This window comes from Littorina saxatilis, linkage group LG16 (genome assembly GCF_037325665.1).
Source record: "Littorina saxatilis isolate snail1 linkage group LG16, US_GU_Lsax_2.0, whole genome shotgun sequence".
Lineage (NCBI taxonomy): Eukaryota > Metazoa > Mollusca > Gastropoda > Littorinimorpha > Littorinidae > Littorina > Littorina saxatilis.
This window is the reverse complement of record NC_090260.1, coordinates 3210364-3234756: the sequence shown is the minus strand read 5'-3', so window position 1 is coordinate 3234756 and position 24393 is coordinate 3210364. Positions and strand designations below refer to the sequence as shown.

The window sequence follows — 24393 nt, the reverse complement described above, 5'->3', positions numbered from 1 at the left end:
AACAAAAATGAACTTGAAAAAGTACAGATTGAGCTGGAACAGAGCAAACAACAGACCACAATCTGTAAAGGAAAGAACCAGGTAGTTCAGGAGGCTCTTAACAATGCGTTGAGAGTCATCAACACTATAAAAACAACAAACCTGTATAAACGTCTGCAAAGAAAAGAAAGAGAACTGAAGAGACAAGAAGCCACCATCAATCAGCACGCAGCAGGCAGGTGCGAACAAGTAGCCCGGGCATTGCGCCGTAAAGTGAAGCTTGAACAGACCCAGACTTCACATTTAAAGACGCAACTCCAACGTCTCCGACAAAAAACTCAGCAGAAGATAGCCCACCTGAATCAAGGAATCCACGACTTGCATGTGCAACCTCCCGAGCTTCTTGTTGGACAGCAGCCAGATGGTGTTTTAAGACTCAAAGATGAAAAGGGACATTTTCTCCCTGCCGCTAGAGTCTGCATAATGACTCTTGTTGGAGAGTGTGAGGTGTCAGCAGGCAGGTGCGGTGATGTCATTAAGAGGGCTGTCACACATGCGACTGAGTCGCGCGATGTACCCTGTCTCACAGCCGACTCAGTCGTAGAAAACAGCTACGACAAGTCTGCGACTCAGTCTCATGCGATTCCCTCGTAGCTTTGAGGTTTAGAACATGTTCTATTCCTGCGATCCAGTCGTCGGTCGATCGCAGGGGTAGAGCCAATCAGAACGCGCCTGACGTTTTTACTTGAAAAAATGGCGGACAACACTGGACAGAGACTGTCGTCTGAACAAGTTGGCTATTTGATTGAACTCTACCACGGTCATGAGGCGCTTTGGAATGCCAAATCGAAATCGTACCGGAACAGGGACATAAAAGATGCCTCCTACAGGTCCATTCAGACCAACTTCATGGAGAAATTTGGGGTGCAGCTCACAGGTCAGTCTACTTCTTTTATTATTGCGTCAAATGTGTGTGCCGTTTTTCGGTGATGTTTTGTTGGATTCAGCACAGCAAGTGTGCGTACTTGTACAACTGCTGTACACAATGTACATATTTTCAATTTGAAAATCATTTGAATGAATGTAACTTGGTAAAAACTCAACAGAAGCATTACAGTAGACACTACAAAATCATGACGACACGAGGTAGGTCTGCAATCTTCTCAGGCTGAAATGGTCAGTGTTATAATGTAGCTGTTTGTGGCTTCTGAACAGGGCTCACTGTATGAAATCGTCTCGTTTTAGTTTTCTTCCCAGAGCTCTGTGTTTGCGTTGGCATTCAAGTTTGTCTCTATTTTTGGGGTAACCTGTTGTCATGAAAAAGCTCTTTTCAATTTTGGTTCAATGTCCAGGCCCAAGCCTATCAATAATTATCTTCTGTGTCGCGGTACAACACTGAAAGTGTATCAAAATGTATCACAATCAGTCCCTTTTATTCTTATTTTGTTTATGTCATGTAGTATTAGAAAAACGTTCTATCAATATACTTAAAAAACCATTTCCAAACATTGAACCAATGAATCATGCAGGGTTTGGTTTTTTTTGGTTGCTAATTATTCCAAAACCTGAGTGGTTATTTTCTTATACATTTATTTATTGTGCGGGTGTGTATCATACTATCAGCTCTAAAAAGTTAGTGGAAATTGGTGTGTGGGGTGCGGCTGTATATCTTATCTCTGTTGATTTCAGTTGACACCATCAGAAAAAAAATCACCAACATCCACACCTCCTTTGTACGGGAGTTGACGAAAGTCAACACATCAAGGACAAGTGGGGCCGGTGCAGATGACGTCTATGTGCCATCAAACGAGCATTTTGAGCAGCTGATCTTCCTAAAGCCAGTTGTGACGCTCAGGAAGTCACTCACCAACCTGATCATACTGGTGAGTCTCCCCTTGTTTTGAAGACATTATCTGTCTGACTCATTTCTTGCAGTGGATGTAGTATTTGACAATCAGTGAGACTGAAGCGCCATGTAATATATTGGGAATGTCGCCCTACTGACAAGACAGTGAATACTCACTAAAATCATTGCAATCATCATGGGTGTTGTTCCTAAATGTTTGATGTTTACTGGTGACTTTCGCTTTGTCTTTGAATAGTGCACGTATCAAAGAGGCACACCCAACCATTGGTGGAACGCTGATTGACACACACTGTCTTGCATCTACACAAACCACGGACGAAACTCGACCCCACCAATGAAACCACACCTCAACTCTGACAAAACTGCCTATTTAAACGTGTTCTCTTCTCGGGATTCATCCCTCCCCTAGGTGAAGTAGGTCAGCAAATCTGTCTTAACACCGCACCACGCCTTTGCCAGAGCGCGTGAAAGGGAAGCCGAGAGATTTGTGGATCACACAGCCAACAGGGCACCAACCGACTAGCATGCGGTCTGAAATATGCCTGCCTGCTTTGCCAACTGGAGCATCAGTGTCAACCACTGTTGGTGCCGAGGTCAGACTCTCCCCCTGAGCGTCAGCTGTCCTGCCAGCAACAGCCGTGGCAGTCTGTACGCCACAGGCACTAGTACCTACCATCTGCCAGACGTATTAAGGGGGTCACAGTCAAGAGAATGACATCCAAAAATCCTGTCGCTTCTTCTGCTCCTGAGAAAAAAGATAAGAAAAGAAAGGCCTTCGTTCGAAAACAGACAAAAGCGATCGACGGTCTCTCTACTGCAAGAAATACCCGCCCAGCTGTAATGACGCTAGACTGCCGGAAACGTGACCCTCAGAAAGCAGCAGGAATCAGAAATGCCCCTTTTACCTCTCTGTCATCTATGAATGAAGAACATAAAACACCAGACGAGCAAGCCAAGTTAAAAAAAATAACACCTAGGACTCGTATTTTTGGCTCAGCAAAATGGAACACGTGCTACTTTCGATAAACTTTCAAGCACCGTCATTGAATTTGCTGGTGTGAAGTTTACAGCTGTAGCTAACACAGGGCTGCATAACTTTGTTACGCCAAGAACAGTGTCATATGACATATTGAGAAGCCTGAAGTTTGGTCGAGATGTAAAGGAGACTGTCGTTGTTGATGAGAAGTACAGCTTCACCCCTGACCTCATGAAAGCGGCGACAAAGGCGAGAAGAGAACCAAATACCACAACTGCGTCGATCCGACATCTGAGGTATCTGACGAACTGATAAGCAAATACACTTTTGACAAGTCATCCATCACGTCAACGTCCAGTGGAAAACAGGCTCGTTGGAAATCATCAACGACACGATGCTGTTGGTTGACAGTGAGTTGCATGTGAAATGAGGATGCCACTGCCGTGATGCCAGTCACTGTAGCTGTACTCCATTGTTCGCAATTCCTCTAAGATTTGAATTCACAAAGAAAGTTAAGTAAACGCACCACAGGCTATATGTGGATAACAGCACCACAGGCTATATGTAGATAACAGCACCACAGGCGATATGTAGATAACAGCACCACAGGCTATATGTAGATAACAGCACCACAGGCTATATGTTGATAACAGCACCACATGAGTAACCTTAATTCCGATTTATGCAAACGCCATTTAAAAGATAACCCACAGTGTGCGTGCGGTAACCGGAACGAAACAGCTGACCTTTACTTGTTATACTGCACGTTGTTTGAAAATGCTCGTATGTCCACAATTAACTCACTGCCTGCCAATTTAAGACACGTGGAAACATTATTAAGAGGCAGCGAGCAACATTCATTTCGCATAAATACATTGATTTTTGAGTCGGTCCAATCCTTTATTGCTGAATCTGGTCGACTAACTTGAAATATTAGCCCACGTACTGGTATTGTGTATGTTTGTGTGCAGGAGAACGTAAACCCGCCTCTCAGTGTTGTTGCATCAATTACATATTAACATAAGTAATAATTATTATTGAAATTTTGTTTTTGTTTTGCTGTTCTCTTTTTGTGTGTGTGTGTGTGTGTGTGGTTGTTTTCTTCCATACATTCGTAACAAACTATGCTGCCCTCTCCATGAAAATGTACATTTATCTGAACTTACTTATTGCATGTCTCAGCATCGATGTTCTCGTCCCACGCGCTTCATTCATAGTCTCACTTTTTTTCTTTTTTTCTTCTTTTTTTCTGTAAATCTTCTTGTTTTAATTAAGTTCCCCATACCCCCCTCCTACATTTTGTTCTTCTGGTTAATAATAGTGTTGTCCACCATCATGAAATGTGTGTAACTTAGCATTGTTATGGTCACGTCAAATAAGCATCTGCTTGAGTTCGTGTCCTAGCTGCATTTTTGTCAATTGTTTCATGTCATGTATTTTGAATAAAATCGTGTTTAAACCAACAGCACCACAGGCTATATGTAGATAACAGCACCACAGGCTATATGTAGATAACAGCACCACAGGCTATATGTAGATAACAGCACCACAGGCGATGTAGATAACTGCACCACAGGCTATGTAGATAACAGCACCACAGGCTATATAGATAACAGCACCACAGGCTATATGTAGATAACAGCACCACAGGCTATATATAGATAACAGCACCACAGGCTATGTTGAGAACAGCACCACAGGCTATGTGGATAACCGCACCACAGGCTATGTTAATAAAGCAATGGAGGCTATGTTGATAACAGCACCACAGGCTGTATTGATAACAGCACCACAGGCTATGTTAACAACACAACCATAGCCTATGTTAATAACAATAATACCTGTTAAGCTGTAATGACGCCAGACTGCGGGAAACGTGACCCTCAGAAAGCAGCAGGAATCAGAAATGCCCTTCTTCACTCTCTGTCATCTATGAATTTAAGAACACAAAACACCAGTCGAGAAAGCCAAGTTTCTACAAGAACTAGGACTTGTATTTTTGGCTCAGCAACATGGAACATGTGCTGCTTTCTTTCTTTCTTAATTTGGTGTTTAACATCGTTTTCAACCATTCAAGGTTATATCGCGACGGAGAAAGGGGGGAGATGGGATAGAACCACTTGTCAATTGTTTCTTGTTCACAAAAGCACTAATCAAAAATTTGCTCCAGGGGCTTGCAACGTAGTACAATATATGACCTTACTGGGAGAATGCAAGTTTCCAGTACAAAGGACTTAACATTTCTTACATACTGCTTGACTAAAATCTTCACAAACATTGACTATATTCTATACAAGAAACACTTAACAAGGGTAAAAAGAGAAACAGAAACCGTTAGTCGCCTCTTACGACATGCTGGGGAGCATCGGGTAAATTCTTCCCCCTAACCCGCTGGGGTTCTCCCTGACCTAGACCACCTTTCAGCAAAATGGCCACCACCAACTTTAACATGGAGATTGCGGAAACCCAATTCAACTTCTCTCTGGAAGAAGAAGAGGAGTCAACCATCAAAGCCAGCCAGTACCACGCCTCCAGGGAAATGGAACTAAACTCCCACGGCTTGAAAGAGCACGACAGCATCCTAGATATCAGCCTGCTACCTGTGGACGCAGACGCTCCCGCCAAAGCCATACAGGTTATCCTGATACCACCCAAAGAAAGGGTAATCCCCACCTTGGACAAACTGCAGGAAACCTTCAATTGCAGAATGAGTCTTACCACTGCAAAGCATTCGCTTATTCTCGCAATCGAGAAGGACCGGTGTGTACCCTTCCTTAAAGGGACCACCGAGTTCAACCCAGCATTGAACGGCTCTACTCAGGGATCGCGTTTACGCACGATTTTTGCGTATTTGACGCATTTTAAAAGTCGCTGACGCGTTTTTTTCGCCGTGCCGCGTACGCAAAAATATTGTAAGTTTTTCTTGTCTTCACGCAGCGCTTTTGCTCTGACTTAATAATCACCCGATCCTGAAACTGACTATAGGTCTCGAGAAGTGACGACACACATGAAATCTGCGCATCAAAACTAAAGTCCGTTTCTTTTTGCATCGAAGTATCGCAAACGAACGTAACGAGGGTATTACCAGATAATGTCTTGTCGGATAATGAAACAGACATTAGCTGCTCTCCCATCTCGCGCTTCCAAAAGGCGGAAAGTGTGTCTAGTCGTATTAGAGCGGGAAACAAACTCGCAAGGCCCGAAGGTTGGAGACAGCAGGGGTGTTATTCGACAGGCGTGCGCGGAGTTCGACAGGAAAAACTCGCCGTATTTAGGTAAGGAGTGTCTTTAAGTCTTTCGTGCGTGTTTTGTTTGTGTCTGTACGTGTTTTCGTAGTACATGTACGCAAAAATATTGGTCCGTGACGCGTTTTTTTCGTTTCGTTGCGTATGACTTACGCGTTTTTTAAAAAGCTAGCGCGATCCCTGTCTACTGCCAGAATGCACGAGCTTAGAGAACAGTTTCGGAACACAATTTCCCTCCAACACCAGTTCGCCGAAATCATTGAGGCGGAAATTGAAAAGGAAACGGACACCATCAGATGTCTTCGCGACGAGGCCCTCGCCATCGCGAATCGCCACGCTGAGACTCAGCCTACAGAAATCTATCAAAGAGGAACAAACTGCAGTTTAACGCCACCGTACCTACAAGGACAGGGAAAGGCGCGAGCGCCGTAGCCAGCAGCGAAAACGGCCACACGACCACTCAGCGAAACGGATACAGAATCCCTAAGCTGCCTAAACGACAATAGTCAATCTGTTGTCTCGAACCTACAACCCGGTCGGCCCTCGGGCGGACCACCCTCATCTTCCAAAAAGGGATTTTGTTTGTTTGTTTAACGCCCAGCCGACCACGAAGGGCCATATCAGGGTGGTGCTGCTTTGACATATAACGTGCGCCACACACAAGACAGAAGTCGCAGCACAGGCTTCATGTCTCACCCAGTCACATTATTCTGACACCGGACCAACCAGTTCTAGCACTAACCCCATAATGCCATCGCCAGGCGGAGCAGCCACTAGATTGCCAATGTTAAAGTCTTAGGTATGACCCGACCGGGGTTCAAACCCACAACCTCCCGATCGCGGACGCCCTACCACTAGGCCAACCGTGCCGGTTTAGCTTCAGGTAAGTTCATGGAGAGCCGAAGTCTGCGGATCAGGTGAAAAGTGAAACAGATGTTAGTGGCAGTGAACTGAAATCTACACCTTGTGTGTATGTCACCAACCTGGCGTCATTTGTCACCGATACGCTGGACAAGTTTGATTCTCAGAATCTGCCGACTTGGCATGGCAATGCAATTCCGATGACACAATCTGGGTGAAAGTTGGGGGTGATCATGGTGGTGGGAGTTTTAAGATGTGTCTTCAAATCGCAAATGTGCAGTCACCAAACTCGAAAAACAACACCTTCATGATCTGCCTCGTGAATGCCAAGGACAGCAGGTACAATCTACGGGAAATTCTGTGCACCTACAGGAAACAAATTGATGCACTGCAGGGCACAACATGGAAAGACAAAAAGTTTGAAGTCCACATGTTTGGTGACTATGATGACTTTCTTTGCAACGTCTATGGCTTGTCCGGTGCAGCAGGTATATATACCCGTGCCTTTGGTGTTACACCACAAAGACAAAACTGCAAAAGTCTCACAAAGCTCAGCCACATGTGAATGCCAGACATCGAAGAGGTCTGAAGAGAAACTACTTTTAAGAGGAAAGGAAAGAACAGGAAGAAAGCTGCGAAGTACAACAATGTCGTGGAAAGTCCAATCTTTCACATCGAGCTTGACCACGTATGTCCTACCTATCTGCACATTGTTCTAGGCATAGTGAAGAAGCACCATTCCCTTCTGGAAGAACAATGCCATCAGCTGGATCAAAAAATCGCAAAACACTTGGCACAAGGAAACGACCCTGAACCCGACAAAAAGACACAATTCAGCACGCATGTTTCGAATCTCAGGAGAATGCAGACAAATCCATCAGACCAACAGCTTCAGTTTAGAACAGGACCGGTTGCTCAAGAGCTTGATACGGGTTTGAAAAAAACATAACATTGACGTCAAATCATTTCACGGACGCTCAATGGAAACCACTGCAATAAATACCTGAAAGAAGCAGTGTACTCTACAGCTGCCCCTCTCCTGTTCGTGTAACAGAGAGTCTTGTAGACGACCCTGACCTTGTCGCAGAGGCTGTTTTACACCAACTTTTTGAGGGATTGAACAGAAGCTTCAGCAAGGTACACCAATACCTCTCCCATGATCTACCTGTTGCTGCAGCTTCTGTAGCAATGCCAAAGCACCTACCACTGCAGGGCGAAATTTACACTTATTTCCACCAACTCACTCCAATGATGAAATACTGCTAGTTTGATAGCATTTGCATGAAGGCTTAATGAAAAGAAGTTTTCAATAAAGGTTTAAAGTACACAGTTGTGAAGTTTGTTGTGTATCCGTGTTGTTTTCGCTGTGAAATTGTTTGCCGAGCATAAAAATGCGATCGTGTTGGGGCCACCATGAAACGGCACGCTCAAGTCGTCTGCACCGGAATCGGGTTCCGTTTTCAAACTCGCTTTACGTCGTTGTTTGTCATTGGATCGACTTTCTGTAAAGCCAGCCAATCAGAGAAAAGATTGCTCTTTCGTTCTGCTACCGTTATACCGTTCCGGTCTTCTTGTAAAGAGCAGAAAAATGGCGGTGAGTGTTACACTTCATGTTAGTTGAAGAATCACGGTATTTATGCTATTAGTATCATTACATAACGGATATATTCCGATTCCTTATTATCTTATCTGTTTAGAGCTATGAATTTTATTTGTGGATGATTAATACAACGCCCGGAATATTAATTTGCATCAGGTCACCTTCTCCTCTCGATCGTACTTTTTTGTCATTTTGCTTCAGGCAGCCTTCGCTGCCTTGTACAGCTGCACAACAATGCGACTTGCGAGATTGGAGTTCTAGATTCTGGTTCCTAATATTGTCCAGTGTAGTTCATGTTAGTAACTGGTTTTCTGTTCTTATCGCAGTACTTTGAATAGATCAAGATTTGCGGAAAAAGAATGTGAAGAATCATTGAAACTAGAATCGTTCTGACAGTTTGGGCGAGTCCACAGTGAACACACTCCTAATCTCAACGATCTATTTTTAGAACCGGGTCGTTACGATGCCGAGGCTTTGCACTTGGAATGTTCCACAAGGGAGAGCAGGTTTGATGTGCTTCACAGCTCCACTCTAGTCATCATTTTGATTCCTTTGTTGTTGCTCAGAAAACTAACTTATATTTTTTTTGGCCAAGATAAAAATGTGTTTTTATGATTTACAAGAAAATGAAAGCTTTGGTATTATTATTCTCTCTCTCTCTCTCTCTCTCTCTCTCTCTCTCTCTCTCTCTCTCTCTCTCTCTCTCTCTCTCTCTCTCTCTCTCTCTCTCTCTCTCTCTCTCTCTCTCTCTGTCTCTCTCTCTCTCTAAAGCAATCCATGATTCAAGCAATTAATCAATTCACCAAGCTAAAGCTCTGGAGCTTGCTGAGGCTAGTGATTTTTGTGGTATTCTCCGCCAAGTTGGATGTTTTGAGACAACTGACAATGCTATCCTGATGGCAAAAATGCGAATTACTCGCATGAAGGCAAAACTGAAGACTTTGAGGAAACAAAAGAAAAACATTTTTGAATTCTCCTTTCCGTGCTTTCCAGCCTTCCACACAATGTGCGTCAGCTGCTCATCCTCACTCACTGCCACAAGTCATATTGAAGTAAAATAAGTTGGGCTACAATAATTGACTACACATAAGTACTTATTCATCTACATATTTTGTTCATAAAGCAGATTTTGCATTTGTATGTTTCAGGCATGGGAACAGGAAGCGGCTTGTGAGCTGCCGGACGCCGCCACAGCCGAAGATTCGAAATATTTTTTTAGTTGACATGTCTATGATGTCGGTCAATAAACCAATGTAATTGTAAACGATGTAGTTGTTTGACTTTATGGTTTACATTATATTGATTTTGTGCATTCTTTCCAATCTTGATCCATGCCCATGCCGTAAAGAATCTCTCACACTCTCAGTCAGTCACTCGGTAACATGCATGCACATGCACAAATATATCATATACAAAACAAGTAAATGCCAGTTACATATTTAGTTACATCCTTTAGGGCATTAACACATTGCAGGTACAGAACTGATCAGATCTCACTTTACATTTTTAAAATCTGATGATTGTAAGCCAAGTTATGTTCGTTTTAAGTTGCGGCCAATCGCATTGCATTGACATGTAATTAATTATGCAAATTTATGCAAAAACATTTTTTTGACCTTTGTTTACCATGTTTACCATCAATGAAGTACTCTAAGACAAATAAAATGCAAATAACAAGCTTTCACTAGAAATGAATCACGAGCATATTATAATGTTTACAAAATTATGCTAATTTATGCAAATTAGCAGGCTCCACGCGCATCACACATAATTTCTTTCGCTGTCATTAGACTCGGCAGATGCTTTTCATTACACATACCAAGTTTTGTCTATAAATTCCCTAAGATGTGAAAATTATGTTGAAAAAACACGTTTTTTGTTGATCTGCACGGTGCCACTTCATTTCCTATTATCCCTATAGACTGTATAGTTGATACTTTTCCCCCGGAATGCCTAAATTCCCGATCTGTAATCGACCATAACTTCGCGCTGAATTAACCAATTTGCAAAATTCAAACTGATCTGTATTCAGCACGAAGAGTTCTTTCAGATAAGTCTCATTTTGTGTGGAACAAGTGAAGTCTACAAAATCATGTGGCATTGCTAGCTTCTGTTCCAAGAATAACCTCCCCTTGTGGCCTATGCCAGACACAGGAACCTGAAAGAACTTCTTGTAAAAACCTCGTAACAAATCAAGCAACAAGCAACACCTGCCTTGCCTAAACCAGGTAATGAGAACAACACAAAGCCAGGAGCCCAACTGTTTATTCATAACACAACAACAAACACGAAAAATACGGAAAGAATAAATAAAGCCACGAAAAAACATACGGGATACCAGCAGTGGCCGGTAAAAAGTAAAAATAACCCAATAACGCTACATTGACCAACAGTATTGGTAAAACGAAGGAATCGACACACAACACGGCCACAAAGCCGCAACGCGGAGGAGGGGGAAGGGAGGGCAGAACCTCGCGCCCAAAAATCACCCCCACGGTAACCCCGCCCACCCAACCGAAAGGCCCCACTGCACGTATCAAAGAGGCACACCCAACCATTGGTGGAACGCTGATTGACACACACTGTCTTGCATCTACACGTACCACGGACGAAACTCGACCCCACCAATGAAACCACACCTCAACTCTGACGAAACTGCCTATTTAAACAGACAGAGCCAAATACTTAACCACATCACGAGTTTCTCCTGATTCAGACCTACCACACTTTCCAACTACGCTCCTCGACCTACACCACCCTCCATCACTATGGCCACCAACTTCAACAATGAGATCGCCGAGACCCAATTCGATTTCTCTTTGGAAAATGAAGAGGATTCCACCATCCACGCCAGCCAGTACCACACCTCCAGGGAGCTGGAATTGAACAGCATGAGAGAACATGACAGCATCCTCGAAATCAGTCTACTACCCGCGAACGCGGACGCTCCTAACAGACCTGTTTACCCCCATAAGTGTTTTGGAGTAATGCTCAGCCCCAAAAATAGTAATCCTGGCACAAAAATAGTAATCATCCAGCATTCGTCGCCAATTACAACGCCGCGGCACATGACAACTGTGTCTGCGAAACGCAATCATGCACATATATCCATCATTTACAAACAAAACACATCAGTCAATTTTTGTAGTCATCATAATTTCAAAGAAGATCACATCAAAAGCACATGCATCACTGATTCTTTTTCTTTTGCTCGTAGTAGGCCTTTTTCAGTGTGTCAAGCGCTTCTCTACTCTACTTGCGCTTGCCGAATGAGTGAGGGCAAGACTTCACCACTAGAATAAGGCTCTCCAGCGTCTCATCAGACAGACATGATCTCTGGTCAGTCCTGTGCTTTTTCACCCCATTTTGCCATTGAAAAAAACAATGCCAAACATGTGAATTGATAAAAATTTTTTATGAAAATCGTAGTCTTGACACGGATAGCGGAATGGCGTATTTTTTGCAGAAAATCGTAATAAATTACGCCAAAATCGTAAGGGTAAACAGGTCTGTCCTAACCAAACCCTTCAACTGAACCAGAAACCAGCCAAAGAAAGGGTAAACCCCATTCTGGAAAGACTACAGGAGACGTTCAAATGCAGAACGAGCTTAACCACAGCGAAACAATCGATAACACTCGCAATCAAGAAGAACCGGTGTGTACCCTTTTTGAAAGGGGCCACCGACTTCAACCCAGGTTTGAACGGCTCAACTGCAGGAATGCAGGGGCTCAGAGAACAATTTCGGGACATCTTAAGGGAAAACAACAATTCCCTCCAACACCATTTTGCCGAATTCATCGAGGGGGAAATCGGAAACGAGACAGAAACCATCAAATGTCTCCGCGACGAAGCCCTCGCTATCACGGGTAAAGATGAAGAAGCCCTCAACATGCTGAAACTCAGCCTCCAAAAATTCATCAAGGATGAACAAACTTTGGAACAACGCCACCGTGACTACGAGGAAGACAGGGAAAGACGCGAACACCGCAGCCAACAACGAAAACGGCCACAGGACCACTCAACAAGTAACTACAGAATCCCCAAGCTGCCAAAGCGACAATAGGCAAAACTTTTGTCTAAATCCTACACTCCGGTCTGCCCTCGGGCGGACCACCCTCATCTTCCAAAAAGGGATGAATCGTTTCGTTGCTAAACCACCTTATGAAACAACCAATACACCCCCGCCCCCTGTCAACCTGTACATATAGTACACAGACAAAATAATGAGAAGGGTTGAACAAACAACCACACCACTCCCCACACTTACCTGTACCATCAGTACACACAACAATCCGTTAAAGGCACGATGTACTATATAATCACCAAGCCCTACATAAGCCTCAATCACTGAGAGGACAGTAAATACACCCAAACAAGGGAAATGGAAAATAGTCATCTATAAATGATTATTCTCAATCGAGAAACAAAGTGATGAGGATATGGGTTTGAATAGTTGTCCCCTGACGAGGCTACCTTTCAGTTTCCCCAGAACACCTCCATAAAATCACGAAGAAGCTATCCTAACAATTTGAAACTGTAAATATTGCCGAAAAGTACAAAAATTGGGAGAGGTACTTAGGGATCTCTGGGCTGCCTACTGCATTTGCCGGGTTTGGCAGACCCTTGATTTTTTACCCCCTTTCCAAAAAGACAGCAGCACCATACGTCAGGACAAGTGCTACCACAAGCAACAACTTAAAGAGCAAATGAAAACACCAAAACTCGATGTGAAGACATGGTATTACTGTAAACTCAGCATGCACAGCTATGAAGGTTGCACAGCTATGAAGGTTGCACAGCTATGAAGGTTGCACAGCTATGAAGGTTATTTTACTGTCTCTTGTTTTGCTTTTGTGTGTTTCTTTTTAATGCTCATTCTTTCTTTCTTTATTTGGTGTTTAACCGGGGTTCGAACCCACGACCTCACGCTCACTGGGCGGACGCCTTACCACTAGGCCACCGTGTTGCGGTATCATTCCAAGTACATATTCTAAAAATATTGCAATGACACTTTTCTGGAGGCCCTGCTTTATCTGAAGGGAACACTTTGCATGCAGAAGGGCAAAAATGTACTTCGTGTTTATAATAAGTTTTGTGTTTGTTTTTGTCCCAATCCGTCACTTAGGATTCAAAAAGGCCTGTGTAATTGTCAGTGTCAACTTTCTTGCTGAGACAACTTGTAATTGGCTAAACGTCATTACAAGTATACTTTTTATGTTTAGTGCAGAAATCTTTTTTGATGTTCATAAAAGTGATGCGTATCAAATTGTCAGCTCGAATCGATATGTTATTAACATACATTTTGAAGTTTAAGATGGTGTGCTGAAAATGACTTACTTAAAATTGGCAAACATTTTTCAGTTTATGAAGTATCTTTATTCATTATGTTAGTATGTTACTTTACACCAAACAGCAAGTACTAAGTGCTGCATTTGCATATTGTGGGCTATGATCATCTCAGTAAGACGGAATTTCTGATGTATTACTGCTATGTTGTTGATGACTGAAATGATGGGAGTATTGGTCTTTTGCTGATATTCATAACCGAGGTTCCTTCAGGATGTCGAGATGTACCGTCCTGTTCTGTCATGTCAAGCTGTTGATAAAGCGATGTAGAGACAGCCAGGTTGGCTGAAACACAAAATGATTATATTTACACAAACCATATTTGTTAGTTAACTGTTGCTTTATGGGTCCAGCGGACCATTTAGGCCAAATCAGGACCCCACAAGTTTAACATTGCACAAATTTAAATTAAACCAATTTCAAAAAACAAAGTTAAACAAGAAGAGCAAACGCTCGATCGAGTCACTTTCGCAGTTCTGAATATTATATGAGGCATCAGATGGACAGGAAGAAATTGCTATTCACAACACAATGAGTCACGTTCACATAAAATTTGAGCCCGGTCACTTTTATAGTTTCCGAGAAAAGCCCAACGTTAAGTTGTGTGTTGCCGAACAGAAAAGGCTAGTTATCTCCCTTGTTTTTCTGATAACGTTCGTAAAAGGCTACAGATGTAAATACTTTGATGTAAAGAATAATCCTACAAAGTTTCAATCACATCCGATGAACTTTGTCAAAGATATAAAATGTCTAATTTTTCCTTTGACGCTGACCTGTGACCTTGAAAAAGGTCAAAGGTCAACGAAACCATCGTTAAAGTGTAGAGGTCATTGGAGGTCACGACTAAACAAAATATGAGCCCGATCGCTTTGATAGTTTCCGAGAAAAGTCCAACGTTAAGGTGGTGTCTACGGACGGCCGGGCGGACGGCCGGCCTGCCGGACAGACTAACACTGACCGATTACATAGAGTCACTTTTTCTCAAGTGACTCAAAAACAAAGTCAAAAAATAAAGTCAGGACCGAAGGGAAGACAAAAGTTAAGTCGAAACCCTACGTGTCAATGAACTTTAAAATTCAAATCATAAACTCCCTTAAAAATCCAAAGAGCTGGTCTCCATAAAAATCTGTTTCAAAATAGAGGAGTCAAAATACTTCACTCGCAAATCATATAAATCATTGCATTCAGTTAGGAAATGTATCACAGACACAAACAATATGTGTAATATGTTTCCAAATGTGTCCAATGAAAGTATAAGTGATTATTTTTTTCACTTGGTCTTTCAAATTACCTGAACTTCCGCCTGAGGGCCATACAACAATTGAGTACAGATCATTTAAACGAGACGGGTTTTTTCCCAGACATTGCTTCTGTGCTTGTCCATCTTAAAGTAATCATATTTGTCCAAATAGTGCTTTTTCTGCTTTGTATGATGCTTTTTTAATTTTTATTATACCTAGTATTATTGAAAAACATGCACCGTTGCGCAAAAAGGGGATTAAACACCCCACACATCCCTCGTGGTGAAATGAAGACATTATAAACGCCATGGCTCTTTGCATTTTTTATGATAAAGAAAACAAATTAACAGATGATTACAAGAAACAAAGAAATGAAGTCTTAGACCTCATACGCAAGGCCAAAAGATAGTATTTCAATTAACTTGTTTCTGAGAGAAAAAAACCCAGCTTTGTTATGGAGAGCAATAAACAAAGTTACTGCTAAAACAAAAACCAGACAATCATCCACAGTTAGTATTACCCCAAGTGCTTTGAATGATTATTTTGTAGCTCTTCCTGGTAAACTCTATAGTGAAAATTACAAAAGCGAATACAAATGCCCACCAATTCTTATATTATTTTGCCTCACAAATTTAAAACAAATAAAACCTTTTGACATCCTGCACATTGCAGTCCACTAAGTCGGGCGGTTAATAAATGATTTGACAAATAAAAAGTCCATGGGACCCGATAACTTACCTGCTTTGTTCTTATTTAGCCGACAGAACAGAGTTTTGTCTCCCTGAATGGTAACCGTTCTGCAACAGGAAGGGTAAAGCACGGCGTCCCACATTATTGCTTCTTATATTGGATGTATGATCCAATTTGTGACCCAACATTATGAAAATTGGTTGATATTCAGAAAACAATTACCACCAACATAAAAAAATGCCCTCCCTTAATCTGAACCTTTGAAGTCACGGAATGAACTGTACAGATCTATGCATTGCGTTTACATGCATTTTAGAAGGATTAAAAGGCAACATTTGAAGGATATTACGAAGGAGGGGAGGCAACTCTCTCTGAATGTTGGTATTAGGTATGTAATTTCTTTTTTATTTATTTATATTTATATATGGGAGATTTATATAGCGCTTGAATTTCTCTAAGCGCTTTAATTCTTTACATATTAGTTTCTGCCATGTGAGATGTAATGTTTTACACAATATATCGCGCATTCGCATCGGCCAGTAAATCTCAAGCCATTACGGCGAATATTTACTTTTCACGGCCTATTATTCCAAGTTACACGGGTATTTGGTGGACATTTTTTATCTATGCCTATACAATTTTGCCAGGAAAGACCCTTTTGTCAATCATGGGATCTTTAACGTGCACACCCCAATGTAGTGTACACAAAGGGACCTCGGTTTTTCGTCTCATCCGAAAGACTAGCACTTGAACCCACCACCTGGGCTAGGAAAGGGGGAAGAAAATTGCTTACGCCCTGCCCCGACCCAGGGCATTTTGGGTGTATGCTCTGTTTCAGAAAACCGACCAGCGTTGCTTTGCGTCGCTTGCGACACTCTTATGCCGAGAGCACGTCACCTCATTTTGTTTTATCCAAAACAGACTTTAGATTTGAACTCGCGCGCTTGTGCTGTGTTTGATCCAGAACAGACTAGAGATTCAAAACTCGCGCGCGTGTGCTATGGTCTGATTCAGTATTGGGATGTGCTGCTGAGCATGCCGTTTTGATTAGAAGTTGTTTTGCGTACGCGTTACGCACAAGTGCCGGGAAAATGCGTGGGCGGATTTTAAAACGCGTCAAATACGCAAAAAACATGCGTTAACGCGATCCCTGCAGATTATCCCTGCGCAGTCAGCGGCACAGACGACGCACTGCAGATTAGCTCAGCCCGCTACACGTTGTGTGAAAAGAAAACAGGCCAAGTACTCGTCATAATCCCTACCGGAGCGGTACTTCTTTTACCCGGAATCGACATACACTATTAATAAAAATGGTATAATCAGAGATACTCTCTCTCTCTCTCTCTCTCACAAATCTATTGCCTTGTCAGTACAGCCAAAATATTTAATAACAATGTCAAATGTAATGAAAACCACAGCACACTACTAATAAAAATGGTATAATCAGAGATGTGATACATCTCTTTGGTATAAAATCTCTCTCTCTCTCTCTCTCTATCTCTCTCCGCCGGTGTGTAACATGGGTGTTTAGATGATGTGTATATGTTAGTGTGTCTGTTAGTGTGTATTGAGAAGGTGAGTTTGTGTGCGCGCGTGTCGATCCCTGTTTGTGTTTAAATGATTGTGTGTATTTTAGTGAGTATTTAAGTGCAACTAAGTGTGGATGTGTATGAATGCCGTGTAGTTTGTGTAAATACATGTGCATATTGGAGAGCGATATATATGGGCCTGATATTACAAAGAGCACTATTTTTTTTATTCTATGAGCGGAGTTTTAAAATGTTATCGAGGTTTTTTTCCAGGTTTGTGGCAGCCCCTCCATTGGAAATAGAGAATGTAGCCAAGAGCGAAGCCCTGCTGGTGAAGCTGTACAGCTCTGATACTTCTGCCGCTGTTGAAGTCGAAGCAGACGACGACAGTACCGCTATTGACGCCGCTATTGTTCCTGCTTCTACTATAGACGGTATCAGTATGCTTGATAGCAGTGTGACTCCACCTCATGTGTCTGACATAGAAGATGTGGACAGTGGCTCTCATACTTCGGCTGTTGAAGTCGATGCAGACGATGACAGTTCCGTCGCCGAAAGTGCTAGCAATGTCGAAGATGTGGACAGCAATGTGATTTCACCTGATTTTTTATGTTCTACTATGATTGATGATATGCATGATTCTGACGTTGAACCCGTGGACAGCTCTCATATTCTGCTGTTGAAGTTGAAGCTAGTGACGTCGCCGAAAGCAGTTTTTCAGCTTCTTTTATTGATAGCATTTTGATTTCACCTCATGTTTCGGACAACGAAGATGTGGACAGCAATGTGATTTCACCCGATATGTATGATAGCAATGTTATTTCAAGTTCACCTGATGTTTCTGGCAGTGATGAACTGAACGCTAACGGAACACAATATCTCCCTCGAGGACATTTTCTTGAAGTAGATTTTTTAGTTAGTATTTTGAAATCTGCTGAGTTGCCCGAGTGCTCAGATGAAGTTCCAGCTGGCAGAAAAGATGACACTTATTTTCTTATAAAAAATTAACGCAATGTTGACCGGCGTATGAACGGCATTCGCAGTAATTTTTACGACGACCGAGGGGTATGGGGCAGTAAGGGGACTAGTAATAAATCTCTGTACGTAAGCAAAGGTGGAAAGTTTGCACAAGTTTTGATGAAAGATGGCAAGTATTGCTTCGGCGCAGACAGGAAAACAGACAAGTTGTGTTTGTTCCCCTTGACCCCCAACCCTCAGAAGTGATAACACTCCATCGCTACTATGTAAAGCATGGTGCCTCACCTGGATATGAAAAGCGTGTTTCCTGGCTTTCCAGTGACCCCACCGTTGCAGCCATTGCGGTTCATGAGTACAAATGGAGAAACGGAACGCTTTATGCGTACCATCAAGAAGACTGTCAAAGCCGCCCATGCACAACAGCTGAACTTGAAACAGGAAATGTACAAGTTTCTTGTTGACTACAGAACAACTCCACACTGCACAACTGGTGTCGCCCCTGCTACTGCCCTCTTTGGTCGCAACATCAAGAACAGACTACCACAACTCCCGCCGCAGCAGCCAGCGGACGCAAGGATGAGACAACAGGATGCCCGCGCCAAAGGCAAGATGAAGCTCTACGCAGACAACAAGAACTATGTCAAACCAAGCAACCTTCAGATTGGTGATTCTGCTCTCATCAAGGACACTTCCATCAAGAAGTCTACTCCTCCATTCAACCCAACACCCCTCACTGTTGTGTCAAAGAACGGTTCTATGATCTCTGCGCGCCGAGGAAACAAGATAATCACGCGAAACAGCAGTTTCTTCAAACGCTCCCCCAGACATCCAACTCCTTCAGAAACAAATGACGCTGAAGCTGACGCCGAAGCTGAAACTGAAGCTGTTACTCTTCCTCACACAGATGAACCAAACTCGCAACATGCACACAACAAGCAAAACCAAAACGCACAAAACACACATACTAACGTCGCACCAACTCCACGTCGTTCGCACAAGGAAAAACATTTACCTACCAAACTGCAAGATTTTGTTCTGACTTGAACGTTGAACCGACTGATGTTTTGTAAAATCATTTTATTTCTGGTGCCTGTGCAGACATTTTATTTTCAAGATTTTCCATGTCAAGTGCCTATTGTGTCGTTTTATTTCACATTGCTGTTTAGCATCATTTCACAGTATTTTTGGGTAACATGTAAATTCAGTTTTGTTTTGTTTTTCAAAATTCATAAGGCTGAAGCATTACTTCATAAGATTTGGAGTGAGAACACTTTTCTTGTTGAATGTAAAGTTAAACATTTCTAGTCAGCATTTACATTTCTACTACTAGGCACCATTCTTTAATCTTCAGGAGAAGATATCATTTCTTATCATTTTGCTTGTCCAGTTATCCATTTTGTAATTTTGGATTTTACTTCTTAAAATTCAAGAAGGGGAGAGATGTAGTGTTTGAGAATCTGTTACCATCTAAGGGAAGCAAGGGAACTATATCAGACTTGACCCAGATCTAATGACCAAAGTTAAAAAAAGACACCAGCAAGACACCAAGGCAAGTGTACTTTGAGCATACACAGACAGATGATGGTCACAGTCTTCGCAACAGAAAACAGGTTTATTAGGCATGGGAATTGAACATTGTAAAAAAGGCGGACAATTTAGAACTGAAGACGCGAAGCGTCAAGTCGACGGCGCAAAGCGCCTAGCCTTACTAGGGTGGTCCGGGGGCATGCCCTCCCGGAAAAAAATGTTCTCCAAAGAACCCAGATGGTGCAATCTGGTGTCATCTGAGCTCCAAGTTTGCCATTAATTCTGTTTTTAGAATCAGAGTTTTTAGTACAAAAATGTACCAAATTTTTGCTTTTTTGAAGAAACAAAATATATACATGTATTATATACTGAAAGGCATAAATTCTGCAAATAGTGCATTAAACGATTTTGCTCTCAAACGAAAATCAGATTGAACCTGTAATTTGTAGTTGACATCTTGAGTGTTGGAGCAAATGTTTCACGCGCGCTGTCAGCGTGCGCTTTGCAGTATTGCTGATCCAGCCACAGCTCACTGTGCTAATAAAGACAATGGGCTGAACGGGAGACAATAACGTAAAAAGGATAGTGTCTGGCCCTATAAAATGCAACTGGCTGTTTGGCTGTATCCCGATATCGCAATCATGCCACGACTTGATGAAGGAGAGAGACAGCAAGCGATTGGGATGCTTAAAGCTGGCCAAAGCATTGAACGTGATGAACACTGAACGTTTTCCGAAATCATTGCGCTTGGACTCATCTGTTAGATTGTGTTTTTGCAGTGAGATTCATGTTCAAAATTTTAGACAAGATTAAAAGAATGATCCTGTTTCTTAAATGCCTTCGTGTTCATTGGTTTGTAGACTATGTGTCACTTGCTGTCTAGTTTTTCAATGAAATTGTTTTGCTAACATTTCGGCACTTTTCTAAATCTCTAGAGGGTTTGGAAAACGGTACCCATCCAACACCGACCATGTGTGATCTCTCACGGTGTCTTAAATCACTTCCACACACGCCATAACAGCAATGTTTGTGCACCATCGTACAGCTCCACCATTCAAACAACGCGCAAAAGTGGCTGACTTTGCCCGAGGCACAGCGGGCCAAGGTCAAGGTCGCCTAGAATAGCCCAGGTGTAAAAGGCCCTATTGATTTCAACAACAAAAAATTTGATAATAATTTTTATATATTTAATTTTCAGAGCTTGTTTTTAATCCGAATATAACATATTTATATGTTTTTGGATTCAGCAAATGATGGAGAATAAGATAAACGTAAATTTGGATCGTTTTATAAATTTTTATTTTTTTTTATAATTTTCAGATTTTTAATGACCAAAGTCATTAATTAATTTTTAAGCCACCAAGCTGAAATGCAATACCGAAGTCCGGGCTTCGTCGAAGATTACTTGACCAAAATTTCAACCAATTTGGTTGAAAAATGAGGGCGTGACAGTGCCGCCTCAACTTTCACGAAAAGCCGGATATGACGTCATCAAAGACATTTATCAAAAAAATGAAAAAAAACGTTCGGGGATTTCATACCCAGGAACTCTCATGTCAAATTTCATAAAGATCGGTCCAGTAGTTTAGTCTGAATCGCTCTACACACACACACACACAGACACACACACACGCACGCACATACACCACGACCCTCGTTTCGATTCCCCCTCGATGTTAAAATATTTAGTCAAAACTTGACTAAATATAAAAACGTCAGCACTCTTACTTTGATTGGCACCCAAACTGCATTATTTCCTGACAGAGCTTTTTCTTGACAGATTCGACATAACAGTTTGCCAGTTTCTCAGTGTCAGACATAAATAGTTCCATCATTTTCTGATTCCAAAAACATATAAATATGTTATATTTGGATTAAAAACAAGCTCTGAAAATTAAAAATATAAAAATAATGATCAAAATTAAATTTTCCATATCAATTTAAAAACACTTTCATCTTATTCCTTGTCGGTTCCTGATTCCAAAAACATATATAGATATATGTTTGGATTGAAAACACGCTCAGAAAGTTAAAACGAAGAGAGGTACAGAAAAGCGTGCTATCCTTCTCAGCGCAACTACTACCCCGCTCTTCTTGTCAACTTCACTGCCTTTGCCATGAGCGGTGGACTGACGATGCTACGAGTATACGGTCTTGCTGCGTTGCATTGCGTTCAGTTTCATTCTGTGAGTTCGACAGCTACTTGACTAAAAGTTGTATTTTCGCCTCACGCGACTTGTTTTTTTATTTCTATGGTTTTAAACTTGGTTAGTTTGTTTGTTTGCTTAGCCTAACGCCCAGCCGACCACGAAGGGCCACGAACCCACGACCTCCCGATCACGGGGCGGACGTCGACGCCTTACCACTAGGCCAACCAAGCCGGTATTTAAACTTGGTACAACGTGAGAAAATACTGTGTAGATAATAGAACAACAAAGATATGACATGTCAATACTTTAGTTGATGTCGCGCGTGGTCGCGCGGTAATTAGTCAGACCTTCATGTCCCAAATAGACACTAGTTCTGGGGAAAATAAAATAAATAAAAATTAGCATAGTGTGTAACTGTATGAGGAGCGTCTCAAAGTCATGAAGATACCTAGTATCATAAGTATGTGTTACAGAAGAGTAAGAGGTGATATGATAGAAGTGTACAAGTTCATGCACGGTGTGTATAACTGCAAGAATCCTCTCGAACTCAATCAGCAGTCTGGTACTAGAGGACACTGTTAGTGTTACAAGTTAAAGAAAAATGCATGTAAAACCAGCTTGAGACAGCACTTCTTCACAAACCGAGTTGTAGACACTTGGAATGCCCTGGACAAGTCAACTGTGCTTGTGGAGGCGCCGTCATTAAACAGTTTCAAGAACAGAATTGACAATGTGTTCAAGGACTACATGTATTGTGCTAAGGTTAGCCACCCAGTGTTTGCCACGAAAGCCACGCATGCCACTACCAGCCAATAGGCAATATATATACACGTCACGGTCACCGGAAGAAAAGTCTAGACACGATCAAAAGATCGTTACACTAGGCCATCTTAAAGTTAGGATAGTCAATAGTACTCGTCAAAAGATCAGATCACTGTGATCAGATATAGGCCTCGCGGCCTTAGACATCTGCAAATTTATCTTATCTTATCTTTAAGTCCAGTGAAAGATACCTTCCGCCTGTGGTCAGAACCCCGCACAGACTGACAGAGCAACTTTGACACACACAGTGACACACACACACACACTATTTGCTTCAAAGAAGCTAAATGCTTTCTCCCCCCTACCTCATGTTACTGCAATGTTGTCGCTTTCTTCACTCATAACACGGCTACAGCTTCAACATGCGAAGTGGCACAAGTTCATCCCAGACGCACCGTTCCGTTCCACATGCTCCTTCCAAATGAACACAGCACACTGCATGTTGCACATTGGTCGAACGGCAGCTGGATGCGGATTGGTCGAGATGTGGTTCCCGCGAGCTTCGCCGAATCCCTGTCTCTGTCCCTATCCACAGGCACATCAACCAATCAACTTGAAATTTCACAATTTCTTTTCGTATGTCTGTGCAGTCATGAAATCTTTGTGTCACGGTGGAAGTGTAACTTATTAACAAAAGTTCCTCTAAGAGTCCCTATCATGCCTATGACGCTTATCAAGGCTCGACGTGCGTGCGCGCCCAGTGTGTGTGTGTGTGTGTGTGTGTGTGTGTGTGTGTGTGTGTGACAGTGCGAGTGTGTGTGTGGGGGGTGTGTGTGTGTGTGACAGTGCGAGTGTGTGTCAGTGGGGTGTGTGTGTGTGTGTGACAGTGCGAGTGTGTCAGTGTGTGGGGTGTGTGTGTGTGTGTGTGTGACAGTGCGAGTGTGTGTGGGGTGTGTGTGTGTGTGACAGTGCGAGTGTGTGTGTGGGGGGTGTGTGTGTGTGACAGTGCGAGTGTGTGTGTGGGGGGGGGTGTGTGTGTATGACAGTGCGAGTGTGTGTGTCAGTGGGGTGTGTGTGTGTGTGACAGTGCGTGTGTGTGTGTGTGTGTGTGTGTGTGTGTGTGTGTGTGTGTGACAGTGCGAGTGTGTGTGTCAGTGGGGTGTGTGTGTGTGTGTGTGTGTGACAGTGCGAGTGTGTGTGTGGGGTGTGTGTGTGTGTGTGTGTGTATGACAGTGCGAGTGTGTGTGTCAGTGGGGTGTGTGTGTGTGTGTGTGTGTGTGTGTGACAGTGCGAGTGTGTGTGTGGGGTGTGTGTGTGTGTGTGTGTGTGTGACAGTGCGAGTGTGTGTGTGGGGTGTGTGTGTGTGTGTGACAGTGCGAGTGTGTGTGTGGGGTGTGTGTGTGTGTGTGACAGTGCGAGTGTGTGTGTCAGTGGGGTGTGTGTGTGTGTGTGTGTGTGTGTGTGTGTGTGTGACAGTGCGTGTGTGTGTGTGGGGTGTGTGTGTGTGTGTGTGTTTGTCAGTGTGGGTAAGAGAGTTTGTGTATGTGTGTGTACGGTGACCGTGTGTGCGCGTGTGTCACGGTATGTGTGTGCCTCTTAATCGGAAGCGGGTCGAGGGTTCGAATCCCTGCCGCGGCCGC

At 42.7% G+C, this 24393-nt stretch overlaps 1 long non-coding RNA gene across 1 annotated transcript; it reads left to right on the top strand.

The window, feature by feature from the left end:
* Positions 1–8112: 8112 nt before the first annotated feature.
* Positions 8113–9792, top strand: LOC138950204 (uncharacterized). Its single transcript, XR_011450549.1, has 2 exons — positions 8113–8522; positions 9677–9792. It is a non-coding gene; the product is annotated as an uncharacterized lncRNA (long non-coding RNA).
* The last annotated feature ends 14601 nt before the right edge of the window (positions 9793–24393 follow it).